We start from the raw sequence: 14252 nt of genomic DNA on the forward strand, positions 1-14252 counted from the left end.
TTCGTGCCACCCCGTATGTCTATCCATTACCAGGGGACATACGGGCCGATTGAGGAGATGATTCCTCCGGCTCCTGAGGATGAGCGCTTCGTGGAGCGGTCGATTCCTCGCCGCCAGACTCGGGTAAGCTTATTTATTTGCAACTTTTGTCCATATATATTATGCATGTTTACTGACTTATTTCTTTGACAGTTCTCGCGCGAGGTGGTTTCGGCGATGACACGATTTATAGATGCCTTCCGGAGCCAGCTTGTCCGGATGAGGAATGTGGCTACCTGCCGTCGAGACGACGTAGTTCAAGAGGTAGTCTTTCTTTCATATGTTTTGCACTACCGCTTCGATTTTGCCTTGTTTCTGATTTTAATTCCTTTTGTAGGGTCAGCCCATTCCTTCTCGTACCCGCATGAGGCCTGAGGTACGGAGGGATCCGGCGAGGTCTAGCTCGAGGCGTCGCTGCACTACTTCAGGAGGTAGGGGTGGTCGTTCTGAGGCCGCCCGTGCTGATGTGGCAAAGGGCTCGGGTTCTTCCTCTGAGGGTGCACATGCTGCGCCGGTTAGCCAGGGGGAGGCTACCTCGGCTCTTAGAGGTGGTGGGATGTACGAGGTTGGCTCGTCATCGCAGCACCCTCCGCAGCCTCAGCCTCAGGTTGATCTTAGGTGGACTGGTCCCACGTTGAGTTTTCCTCCTCCTGCGGAGACTGGAGCTGATGCTAGAGCTGGAGCTGGAGTAGGTGGAGGGGTTACTCCTCCTAAGGCGGAGTTTTATGCGATGATGGGTTTACCTCCCCCGGCGCCGTAGTTTGTACCTGTGCTTTTTATTATTTATTTGACTTTGTATAGAACTTTGCCTTTTAGTTAGACTCATTTTGTATATACATACTATTATGAGAATATTTTATTTATCATGTTTTTTCATTTTTTGCTATTATTATTATTATGTGCATGTTTGTGTGTGCAAGAAAGTGTGACAAGTAATTTTGCGCAAAAATTCCATCATTTTGTTATTGATGGAGGGTATCCGACCTTCTCCCCTAAAAAGAAAAAATGAAAAAAGGAAAAGTCAAATAAAAACTTGGGTTTATAAAAACTTGGAAATTAATCTAAATAAAATCCAAAAAAAGAATAATATAAGTAATATAATAGCTATATTAATTAAAAAAAGAATAAAAAGATGTTTAGAAAAGATAAGGAAGCCATAAAGTCATTAGTATACTCGAATTAAAGTAAAAACGCGTATGACGAGGCAGATTGGCGCCAGCTAGCGCCACGCGTATTGGTGTAGCGCTAGGCGCTACACTTAGCGTGTGGCGCCAAGCTTTGGCGTATGGAACCATAGCATCGTCTGGCGCCAAATGGCGTTGACTCCGTATCCTAACCCGATTAGAACTGCTCCGATTTCGTGCATAAATAGCCCCCTGCCCAGCCGATTCTTTTCATAATTTTAGCAAATAAAATAATTCTTTAGCTTTAGAAAAATAATATCATGTCTCCAGTTACCAAAACCTTTACCCAATACACCCATGAATGGTGTCGGTCTCTTAATACCAAAGAAAGAAAAGAATTAGATTTGTTCCACTTGGGGGGAATTTATGGTATCAAAGGGGTAGATCTTGACTTAGATTTTATTCATACCGCTCTAGAATACTGGGATGTTGATACTCATTGCTTTAGAATAGGGTATGATGAAATTAGCCCTTTGCCGAAAGAATTTAGTGCTATTTTAGGTTTCCCTGCAATAGACCTCATAGTAATCCCTAGAATAGATGCTTATTATTACAAGGATTTTGAACGCTTCTTCAATTTCAAAGAAAGGGATCTACCAAAAATAGTAGATGGCAACATAGTTAATTTAAAAGAATTTGCTCGCCATTATTTTGATAAACCTCTCTCCGAATCTTTTCATATTTATAGAAGAAGGGCTTTCTTATTTTGTATGCTTAATCAATTTTTTCTTAGTAGTGGTAAAAATAATGAGGGTCAATCAATTATAACCACCGTACTAGAACAAATTGAATCAGGGAGAAATCCAATGCCACTGATAGTTGGAGAGACTATGATTAGTCTTGATGAATTGAAAAGGAACCCAAAAGCACCTTTTCGGGGTTCTCCAATTTTATTACAGGTAGAAAAAATAATATTTTTAATTACAGAAATCAAAAAATATATTTTTGTATAGTAATAATAATTTATTTGCATTGCAATTTTTTACAGATGTGGCTAATGGAAAGGCTAGAATTAATTAGCCCTCCGAACAACATTGAGAAGTACACTCCGAATTGTTTCGTGAGGAGGAAGAAACGCTTCTCTAAGATGGGGTGCCACAAATGGAAGAGGGTTTTCGAATCTCGCAATTTTGCTATCAAGTGGGTCATCCCATGGTGGAAAATAGAAAGGATGGTTGGTGTCAACAAGCAACCTTTCTACCGCCTTTCAAGTTTGTCCCGTATGACTTATTACTATCCCTGTAGGGTAAGAAGACAATACGACCTTCTTCAGAATATTCCTTCCGGAGATCTTCGTCCTCCCTAGGAGTTCCCTGTCTCCCAGGAAGTAGACAGATTTGATGCTTATTGGAGTGCTAGACCTTTATGGGAAGTAATTACCCAAAAGGTTCCTCCTTCCTTGCCCAATGATGTGAAGAAGTGGCTGCTGAAGAAACCTTCAAAGGACTTGAAGAAAAAATAAGGGTAAAACTGATGTGAAGAGTCGTCTAGGTGACAGGGTGATTCCTGCCAAGGAACGCTTAAGTGAAAGAGTAGAATTCAAAACACCTGCAATGCCTAGGAATAAAGTACTACAATAAAAAGGAAAGCTGACACCACTGAGAAAAAAGCTTGGATAGAAAAGAAGCATGAAGTCCTAACTGAACGGGAAACTATCTACTCTAAGATTGAATGTAGGTCCTCTAAAGGATGCCTACTAGCTAAGGTTATGGATGAGGAGGAGGAAGCAAACAAAAATTGAAAAAGGGATAGGAAAGAAAAGAAAGATTACAAGCATTGCTTAATTTCCAATTACTAGACTTAGTTTATATTTTTTTATTTAAAATTAATTTATTTCAGCTTTATTAAAATTCCATCAATAATATAATTTTATTTTATTAATGAAATTTCAGCTTTTAATTAATTGTTTACTTTAAATTTATTTATTAAAGCAATGAAAACCGAAAAAATTAATTTTCCAGAAATTTTTCGAGTACGGAAGTCGAAAATTTTCCGAAAAACACCGAAATATTCCCAGAATTTAAACTGTGAATTGGCACAGCTTATCTGCGACTGGCGCCGGCCAGGGACGTCTGGCGTCAGGCAACGGTGCCGTCGGCTGGCGCTAACGCTCAATTTCTTGCGCCGGACTGTTTTCCGTGACGCCGATATTTTGCCGATCTTCTATCGAATTTTTAATTAATTCTGGGGTGCGAGATTTTTGGAAAATAAAGTGGCCGCACCCATAAAGGGTTGCCTACGTATCCTTTCTCAAGGAATCAGGCCAAACGTAGCTCTCTTGAGTATCCTACTCAAGTAATTATGGGTAGTATTTCTTAAGTTGGTCAAGATTTGTCATGTTCGAGAACTCATTGCCATCCATATCAGTTAGTTTTGCTGGACCTCCTGACAGGATTGTTTTGACAATGTAGGGTCCAGACCAATTAGGTCTAAATTTGCCCCTTGGATCTAAAACATTTTTCCTTAATGCTTTTAACACCAAGTATCCTACTTTGATGTTTCTTGTCTTGACCTTCTTATTAAAATGCCTAGCCATACGAGTTTGATAACACTAAGTGTGATGTAGAGCTTCTAGTCATTTTTCATCGAGTAGAATTAATTCTTCATATCTTTCCCTTGTCCATTCGACTTCATCGAGTTTACTCTCTAATGCAATGCGTAGAGATGGAATTTCTAGTTCGACAGGTTGTACGGCATCCTTTCCATAAACCAAGGAAAATGACGTATTTCATGTTGATGTACGGATTGACGTGCGGTAACCCCACAATGCGAAGTGAAGTTTGTCAGGCCAATCCTTATAATTTTCCATTATTTTCTCGATGATAGTCTTTAAATTTTTATTAGCTGCCTCGACTGCTCAATTTGCTTGAGGTCTGTAAGGGGAAGAATGATGATGTTGAATGCCATATTTTTGTAACAATTCTTCACATTTGGCTTGAAAGTGAGTTCCATTGTCACTTATCATTTCATGTGGGACTCCATATCGACAAATAATATTTCTCTCGATAAAGAGTGCTACATGTTTTGCAGTGAGTTTAGCGTATGATTGCGCTTCGACCCACTTTGTGAAGTAATCAATTGCTACTAGTATATATTCGTGGCCTCCTGTTCCTAGTGGAGTGATTTTGCCGATGATGTCAATTCCCCATGTAGAGAATGGCCATGGCGATGTGTAGGTGTAGAGCTAGGATGGAGGAACATGTTGTAAATTGGCATAGATTTGGCACTTAGGGCATCTTTTTACATATTGATGGCAATCCCTATTCATTGTAGTCCAATAATATCCTTCTCGCATTATCTTTTGAACTAACATTTTTCCATTTATGTGCGTGCCACAGATTCCTTCGTGAACTATTCTCATTGCTCTTTGTGCATTTTTTTTCTTACACATAAGAGAGCTCGACCCTTAGGTACCCTTTTATGTAGCTTGTTGTCTATGAGTACATATTAGGAAGCCAAGAGTCTTAATGCTCATTTTTCTCTTTTGTCAGCATGGGGAGGGTATTCTCCTTTGGTGACATAATTGAGTATATCCGTGTACCACGATTCTTCTTCTTCTTCTTGGACTACTTCGTCGTCTTCTATAGCCTGGATGTATGCTGGTTTGTGCCTTTTCTCTATAGTTAGAGGCATTTGCTCTATTTCCGTGGGAATCCTAACCATTGAGGCTAGTCTTGCCAAGGCATCAACAAATTGATTTTCTTCCCTAGGTAGATATGTGTATTCTACCTTCTCTAACTGATTGGTAACAGTTTCCAGATAGGTTTGGTAAGGGGCTAAACTTTCGCTCCTTACTTCCACCTCTTAGATATTTGATTGATAATCAAAGAAGAGTCTCCGAATATCCTTAACTTTTTTACTCCCAATGCCAAGGCTGTTTCAAGGCCTACCACACATGCTACATATTCAGCAGCATTGTTGGTAACGTCAAAATCAAGATTTATGGAGATTGGAACATGTTCTTCTTTAGGTGATACTAGTAATACTCCAACGCCATATCCCTTTTGGTTTGAGGCTCCGTCGAAGTACAAGGTCCAAGTATCATCTTCAGTAACCATTAAGTCTTCATCTGGAAATTCATTGTCTTGCATTGGCGTCGAGTCTTCTATTGGAAAGTCTACTAGAAAATCTGACATCACAGATCCTTTGATAGTTTTTGCGGCATAAACCTTACATTAAACTAGGCTAAATTGACTATCCATCTTGATATGCGTCCATTGAGTGTAGATTTCTCGAATAGATACTTGAGTGGATCTAACCGGGAGACTTTGAAGCTGGTGTGCATTAACATGTAATGTCTTAACTTGGTTGTGGCCCACACCAAGGCGAGGCACAACTTCTCTAGTGGTGTATAGCATGTTTCGTATTCGAGCATTTTTTTACTTAGATAGTAGATTGCGTTTTCTTTGCCTTCTACTTCTTGTGCTAGCATAGCTCCCATTGTCTATTTGGTAACCGTCAAATATAACCTAAGAAATATTCCGGGAAGTGCTGGTGCTAATACGGAAGGATTTGCGAGATAGGCTTTGATCTTTTCAAAGGCTTTTTGACACTCGTCATCCCATATCACTGGTACATTCTTTTTAAGCTTTTTGAAGACCGGTTCAGATATTGTCGTCAATTTTGATATGAACCTACTTATGTATTGCAACCGACCGATAAATCCTCGAATCTGTTTCTCGGTTTTGGGCGGTGGCATTGACATGATTGCTTTGGTCTTGGTTGGGTCTATCTCTATTCCTTTAGAGCTTATGACATAACCCAAAAGCTTGCCTGAGGTGACTCCAAAAGCACACTTAGATGGGTTCAACCTCATATTATATTTTCTTAGCCTTTCGAAAAATTTCCTTAAGGATACTTGATGGCCTGGGCGGTCCTTTGATTTTACAATTATGTCGTCGACATATACTTCAACTTCTTTATGCATCATGTCATGGAGTGAGGCAGTTGCTGCACGTTGGTAAGTAGCACCCGCGTTTTTCAACCCGAATGGCATTACCGTGTAGCAGTAAGTGCCCTATGGTGTTATGAAAGTTGTTTTCTCCATGTCTTCTTCTGCCATGAGAATCTGGTTGTAACCTGCGTACCCATCCATGAATGAGAGAAGTGCGTGATTTGCCGTGTTATCTACCAGAATATCGATGTGTGGTAAAGGGAAGTCGTCCTTTGGACTTGCCTTATTTAGATCTCGATAGTCGACACACATTCTTACCCTTCCATTTTTTTTCGGAACTGGGACGACATTGGCGACCCATTTGGGGTATTTGGATACTTTGATGAAACCTGCAGTTATTTGTTTTTGGACTTCTTCTTTTATTTTAAGAGCTACGTCAAATTTCATTCGACGTAACTTTTGTTTTATGGGTTTCATTCCTGGAATTAGTGGTATAGTGTGTTGAGCTATTTCTCTATTAATGCCTGGCATATCTTCGTATGACCAAGCAAATACATCGATAAATTCTTTAAGTAAGTTAATTAAATCGGTTCTTTCTTGTTCATTAAGTGTTAGTCCGATTTTAACTTCTCTTTTATTGGTTGAATAATTTGAGATATCAACCGTTTCAGTTTCTTCAATTACCGATGTTTTCTTTTCGAGTGTTTCCGTTGCTTTAATAATTTCTTTGTCTTTTTCATTGTTAGTTAAGAAATGCTCGTCATCTTGGGTTAGAGAAGAACACAAGAAATAAGGAGAAGAAGAAATATTATTATACTTTGAGATCATTACATCAAAGAGTGATATGTCCTCAGGGACTTGATCACTAACTACTCTAGGAGAAGAAATAGGAAGGGAAAGTGCTACTACTAAAGACCTTTAAGACTCTATAGGGAGAGACTCTGCTCAGACTTTGACTTAGACGACTCTTCAAACATTGGTCCTTTCCCTATCGTGATGGGTATTTCCTTCCACTTGGAGTAGTCACCTTGATAGTCTTGCGCCACCCTTGTAGTGATCCTTCAGCTGAAGTGATTAGCTTCGAGGGATCAAAGCTTTCGCTTTGTAAGACTGTTTGAATGAGCGAGGAGTTATCTTCTCTGTAAGTTGGCTCATTCTTTTCTCGCCCAAATAGTAATCCCATGACGTTAAAGTCAAAGCATGGGGGTGCCTTCTCCTTATGGACAGGAGTTGGGATTTCATCTGTGAAATAACATTCCAAGAAAATCTCAAATCCCGGTTGCCTTATGCCATTTACAACAAATGGCTCGGGAAATTCATGGCATGGATAATCCTCTCCTTCTTTTATAAATTGACCATTAAGTGTAAGAGGGTACTGATCCATTGGGATTGCTTTCTTTTGAGTGCGAGCGTCTCTACGTGCTTTTAATTTTTCCTTGGCTCGCTTGAGATCTTTCCGAGTCGGTTAGAAACCAAGTCCGAAAATGTCTAACTTAGGGAGGCCAGGTGACTCCAGTGATTTTGCTATTCTCTTCTTCTTTCCTAGGGTCTGACAGGGTAAAGTCGTATCCCCAAATCAAAAGTAATTCTTAAATCCTCTAACTAATGTAGATAGGGAAGTAGGGTCGAATCCACAGAGAAACGGATCTTTCTATTCCTAATTAACTAATATAATTTAGATTATGAAATAACCAATATTTATATTTGAATAATAAACTAAACTACGGAGATCAAGAATAAGGAGAAAATAATATATAAAAGGATCTAGGGCATAGGTTCACCAATAAATAATATTCCAGGGTTGAATATAATAATCATTCATCAATGCATAATTAATCAGATCATAAAGGGCTTTTGCTACGTATTATAATCACACAATTAATTTACCGGTATTAAATCTCATCTTTCGAATCTCGACCTAACCATTTATAAATTAACCTGCCTATTGAAACTAGACCTAAACATCAATTCTCATCTGTCGAATCTCGAATCAATATTGTCAAACTCACGCATAAAAGATCAGGCCTAATCTAGTCACAGAGCATTAAATCAATCAATAGGAAATGAATTAAGCATTGACAATCAATAATAATAATTACCCTTTCATATTATTTATGGATCCCAATAAAACCTAGAAATAGAACTACTCACACATAGTAAAAACTAAACTAATCAAAGTAATAACGCAAGACACGATTAAAGGAATGAAATAAACAACTAAGATTAAGAGAAGAGAAATCGTTACCAAAATAAATATGGAATTAAGAGTAGATTAAGAACAAAGGTTTAAGAGAGAAAAAATCTAAGAAAACAATAAAGAGAGTAAAGAAAGAGAGAGAGAGAGAGAGAGAGAGAGAGCTCCTAAAATCGTATTATGGAGGAGTATTTATACTCCGTACAAATCCTAAACTAAAACAAACTTAAACGACAAAATTAAATCCTATTATTTACACGTGCCCGATCGGGTGCACCTTTTTGCTTTTCAGGTAGACTCTCGCGCCCGGCCGGGCGCGTCACCGGGCGCCGACCTTCGTTTCTCCCGCCCGGCTGGGCACGCCTCTGGGCGCCAGCCTCTTTGGCCGGGCGACTCTCTTGGGCCACTATTTAGACTACGATTGGCTCCAATTCTTCGGGCCAATCTGGGTTTCCTCTTCCGGTCTTTAATACTCGGTCCAAATGCCCTGGTATCACCTATACCGAGCCCTTAATCACCGATTCGATGGCTCTAACCGGCCCTGGGCTATAAAATCTAGTCGTGCTTCTCCAGTGCTTGTGATTGCTCCAAAATATCTCGTGAAAATACTCCAAAAGTGTAAATCCCTGAAAAAGTCAACCAACTCTACGAAAACACTAGAAAACACCAATTACTAATAAAAGTGGCTCTAAAAAGCCAAAAACACTACTAATTATGACCAAGGGACGGGGGTAAATTACTATATAAAATAGACACATCAAACTCCCCCAAGCTAAACCTTTGCTTGTCCCTAAGCAAAGATCTCATCAATGAATCAATAAATATGCTTCACCCCAAAAGTAAAAATCAAGCACAAACGATCCAGGGTAAATCAAATAAACCTGCTTCAAAATCAACCAGTCAAATCCATCCAATTACCAATATTCTCTAACAATTGTCAAATAGAGCAAACCACAAGAGCATATAGAATTCAAGACTAGTGCTCACACACTCAACTCTCATTTATGTGGCGAGTAAAAGATGTACTCGATCACTCTCCAACCAACCCTTTATGTGAACAATTCCCTCCCAACTCACACTCTCGTGTGTATAAAACAATGAACGCTCAACCTACTAGTCGATTCGAAATATGTCAAATCATAACTTGCATTGATAAACAACACTTTCACGTTCATACAATTCTATGCACAAAGGTCGGAAGGTCTTTAAAGCTTATAATGTAAGGCTAGGGTAAAGGGTAGGATAAATTTAGGAATATGTGAGAGAAAAGCTATGCTTAAGAGAGCAAATCCTAATAAATCCCATTATCAAAATAAATAATGATCAACATCTCCAACACAACCAACTCTACAAAAGTTCACCAAACAATCCCATACATAACAACAATCCCAACACTTACATATTCACTCACAAAGTATGATAATAAGAAATAGAGTGAATTAAAACAAACTTTGTACTACTTATTCTTTTTCTTTCTTTTTTTTTCAAACTTAAATTTTTCATTGAAGCTCAATTTTTTTCTTTCCTTAGATCAACCTCCAACTAGAACATTTGAACATTGAACAATTTTTTCTTTTGAAGTTCACTTATTCTTCCTTTTTTTTATTCATAACATCATACTTTATTTTTTTTCAAGAAATATAACTTTCAAACTCATCAAAAATAAACTACGATCAAGAACAAAATAACTTCTCAAAACCCACCCAAATTGTGCAAATAATAAGCACACTACAAACTCCCTCGCCTCACTCACTAATAGCTCCCCCAAGCCAAGCTTGGGACTAGTAACCAATGGGGCAAAATAGGCTTGTAATATGGCTAATAAACAATAAAAAGTCAAGGCAACAACATGGGTAGCAAGAAGGAAACAAATATATCTGCAATCATCTGGAGGCTATCTAAAAGAACAAATCCCTTCGTCCTCCTCAATGTGCATAATAATGAATCATATAAACATTACTAATAGTTGCAAACCAATACTCAAATTCATTGACATACCAGGAACTAACACACATTCCTAATCAAATCAACTAGTCAAGCACTATATTCACAAGTAGTTGGACAAAATTGACTCATGTTAAGGTTTCAAGGCAATCAAACATCAAATCATGATTAACTAATCCACAATTCTTATCATCATATATCAAGAATCAAAACAATTTTCTCAAGTAAGGGGCACAGGGAAGCATAATTTACAATTCATTGGAACATGTTTTTAGATTTTTTTTAATTTTCAATTTTTTTGGTATTTTTCATATATACGAAAGCAATAAAACTAACCTAGAAAGCAATAAATCTAACCTAAGAAAACACACCAAAAATAAAAGAAAAGGGAAAAAGAAATATACCAAATCCAAAATCTCCCCCAAGCCAGAATTAGACAATGTCCTCATTGGCTCGGGAACTAGCCCAACATAGCTAGTCCTGATCATCCTCATCCATGGAGCCGAAACCTGCACCTCAACTGCCACCTGCACCACCTGCACCAGGAGAGCTACCACAAAAATAATCAGCATGAAAACTCCCCCCCGCCTGTCCCCCAAAAGGAATGTCCTGGCCGTACCCATGGAAGGAAGAATAGTCAGTGTAAATACCATGGTAGTGGGATCCCTATCGTATCCTTGGGGTGGAGGCTGAAACCAGTCAGGGTGAATAATGTCGTCGGGAATGTTGCCCCGACGAGCATAATCATCATACATAGGGTAGAGAGCTCTACCCTGGTTCCTCTCTAGGTACCCTAACCTCTGGTCTATGGAGCCTACCATCCTCCTAAGGTCAGTATGGGAATTCTCGATACGTCCTAAGGCCTGACCTATACTCTGAAGGTCCCAAACTGGGTCAGAGTCAACATGAGGGACGGAGTGAGACATGCGAGGTGGAGAGAAAGCTACCTCGGGCTGAGGCTGGGGTGGTGGTACTGGTGGTGGTGGTGCTTGCCCCATAGCGTTGGCAACTAAAATATCATATGTATAGGATGGTTGCCCTGGGGGAAAGGCGGTCAAGTCAGGACTGGGTAGGGGAAAGATGGGCAAAGGTTGCTCGCTCCCAGTCCTAATACACCAGAAGGGTGTCTGCTCGCTATCTGGTCGTACCCACCCCAACTCCTCAAAATACCTAGCAGTTATATAGGTATCTGGTCCACAGTTGGTCAGTTGGTGGGGTCTATCCACTACAAAATCGGCCTTTTTCACTGCTATTTGAGTGATAAGGCCTCCTAAACGGATGAGGGTTTTTGATGTGGTGGTGGCCGTGGCATGCCTACTCAGATGGTGAATAATAAACCTACCTATGTTCAATTTCCCGAACCCATACACATAGTGTCCTATGACAGCTAGTTCGTTAGTTTGGGCATTATGGGGCTCGTTCCTACCTAAAAAACACAAACTCGCAAATCTTTGCCAGATTTTTGGGACAGGGTGATGAATAGGTTTGGTACTAGCATGTTGGGGGTCAAGAGTAGGCAAACCAGTCAAAGCATGATATATGTCACCCATTTTATAGTCTGCATGCCATTGGTGAGGTAATTCAGAATTTAATTCAAATAATTTACAAAATTCTACATAAGCTAAACTAATATTCCTATTGTTCAACCTAAAAATTAAATTCGGCCCATTTCTACTACTTACAACTTGTAAAGAAGACAAGAATTCACAAGTTAGTTCTCGGAATGTAGGATAGTGCATATCAACAAATTTTCTCATGCCAATGTCATTTAAAAATCGTTTTACAAAATCATACAAACCAAATGATTCTAAAGTAGGGTAACCACCGAGGAGGAATTACCTCACGCCCGATTAAGTGTTCTAGCCGCTCCTTTTGCTCTCGGCTAGCAATACAATCGTCGGCCAGTACGGGAGTTGAAAATCCGGGTCGTATTCCTCCCTCGAACTGGAGCTCCTACCGAAAATAGACCGAGCCCTCTTTGAAGCCATGGTAGAAATGGGTATGAAAATTTATTTGAACAAAATCTGAAATTTTTTATATGGGAATGTAGAGGATGAAGAGGGGATTACAAATATGTTAAAAGTTTTGAATTTGGTTAAGGAATGAAGGAGAAAACTTAGAGAGAAGTAAGAGGAAATTTGAGTTTTAGAGAGAGAAAGTTATGGAGGAAAGAAGAAATGAAGGAGGAAAGAAGGAAAACGAAGAAGAAGATCCGGAATATAGGTACGCCCGGTCGGGCGCCATACCGCCTAGTCGGGCTCCATACCGCCCGGTCGGGCGATCTGGGCTATTTTAGATGTCTTGTTCCCGCGCCTGATCGAGCGATCTAACGCCTAAATTTTTGCCTCTTCTCGCGCCCGATCGGGCGGACAATTTTGTCCGTATACGATGAGTTTCGGGCGCGCATCGCCTGGTCGGGCGAAAGTACTCGATTTTGATGCCTGGCTCTCGCACCCGGTCGGGCGAGCTTCGCCTGGTCGGGCCCGAGGCTAACTATAGAATTTCTTATTTTCTTCTTTTCTCCAAAATTTGGCTAACTCTTTTCCTTCAAACCTGTATAAGCACTCATAAAACTCATTAAATTCCCGTATCTCTTGTCTCATAAGAAAAAGGAAAGAAAAACTAGTCTAAAAAAAGCATTAAAAATACGGGTTGCCTCTCATAAAGCGCTGGTTTATCTAGGTCCCGCACGACCTTCTTACCAAGTATAACAACTAGGACCCTTGGCCTAACGCTTGATCGGGCGGTTTCTCACCTGGTCTAGCGGTGTTTAGGCTACGACGCGGCTTCCTGACGTGCCCTGTAGGCCGCCAATTCACCTTATCTAGTGGATCCTCCTTGACTTGGACTAGGAGGTCTTCAATGCTACGCACTAAAGATCCTTCTTTGATCGATGGTTGCTTCAAATTGTCATTGCATTCAACACTTGCAACTCGATCTGGCGGAATACTTACCGTTGGCTCAAATCGCACAACTTGCTTGATTGACTCCACCGTTTCGTCCTCAAAACCAAGACCAACAGTGTAGAGGGCTCTTTCTATTGCATCAACTTCCTTCTGCCATTTGTTTATCTCATCTGAAAAGGATGCAACACAAGATACCGCCTCCAAGGGATCTTTTTCAAGAGCTTGGGGTCGGTTAGAATAATTCTCAACCACATTAACACTAAAACATTTCTCCTTAGTCATGGGGATTTTAGGGGTATTATTAAGATTGAAAACAATTTTATCACCCCCTACTGATAGTGTTAACTTACCACTTCTCACATCTATGATTGCTCCTGCAGTGTTAAGGAATGGTCTACCCAAAATAATTGGGGTTTGCATATCCTCAGCCATATCAAGAACAACAAAATCAACAGGTATATAAAATTTACCTACTCTAACGGGGACATCCTCTAAAACACCTAAGGGGTATTTGAAAGAACGGTCGGCCATTTGTAGAGTTATATTGGTAGCTTTTAATTTACCCATATTAAACTTGGAACACACAGATAGTGGCATGACACTAACGCTAGCACCCAAATCACACAATGCATTATCAATCATTAGATTGCCTATATGACAAGGGATAGATAAACTACCCGGATCTTTTAAATTAGGTGGAGACTTATTTTGAAGTACGACACTACACTCTGCAGTGAAAGCTACTGTCTCTATCTCACTAATAGACCTTTTCCTTGTCAATATTTCTTTCATTAATTTTGCATATGAAGGAATTTGTGCGATTAATTCAGTGAAGGGAACTGTTACCTTCAAATCTTTTACCATCTCTAGGAACTTACCAAACCGCTTATCCAAATTTGTCTTGAAGTGACGATTGGGGAATGGAAGTTTGATAATTGGCTTTTGAGCATTGTTTCTCTTGTCTGGAGTATCCACCTTCTCTGGAGCAATGTAGAATTAGATATGTTAGTACTATCCTTTAGCCCTGCAGGGTTATTAACTACATTGTTTGGTTTAACGGAATCAAGATTAGCATTATTTAATAAATTAGG

Source organism: Chenopodium quinoa, unplaced genomic scaffold, assembly GCF_001683475.1.
Source record: "Chenopodium quinoa cultivar QQ74 unplaced genomic scaffold, ASM168347v1, whole genome shotgun sequence".
Lineage (NCBI taxonomy): Eukaryota > Viridiplantae > Streptophyta > Magnoliopsida > Caryophyllales > Amaranthaceae > Chenopodium > Chenopodium quinoa.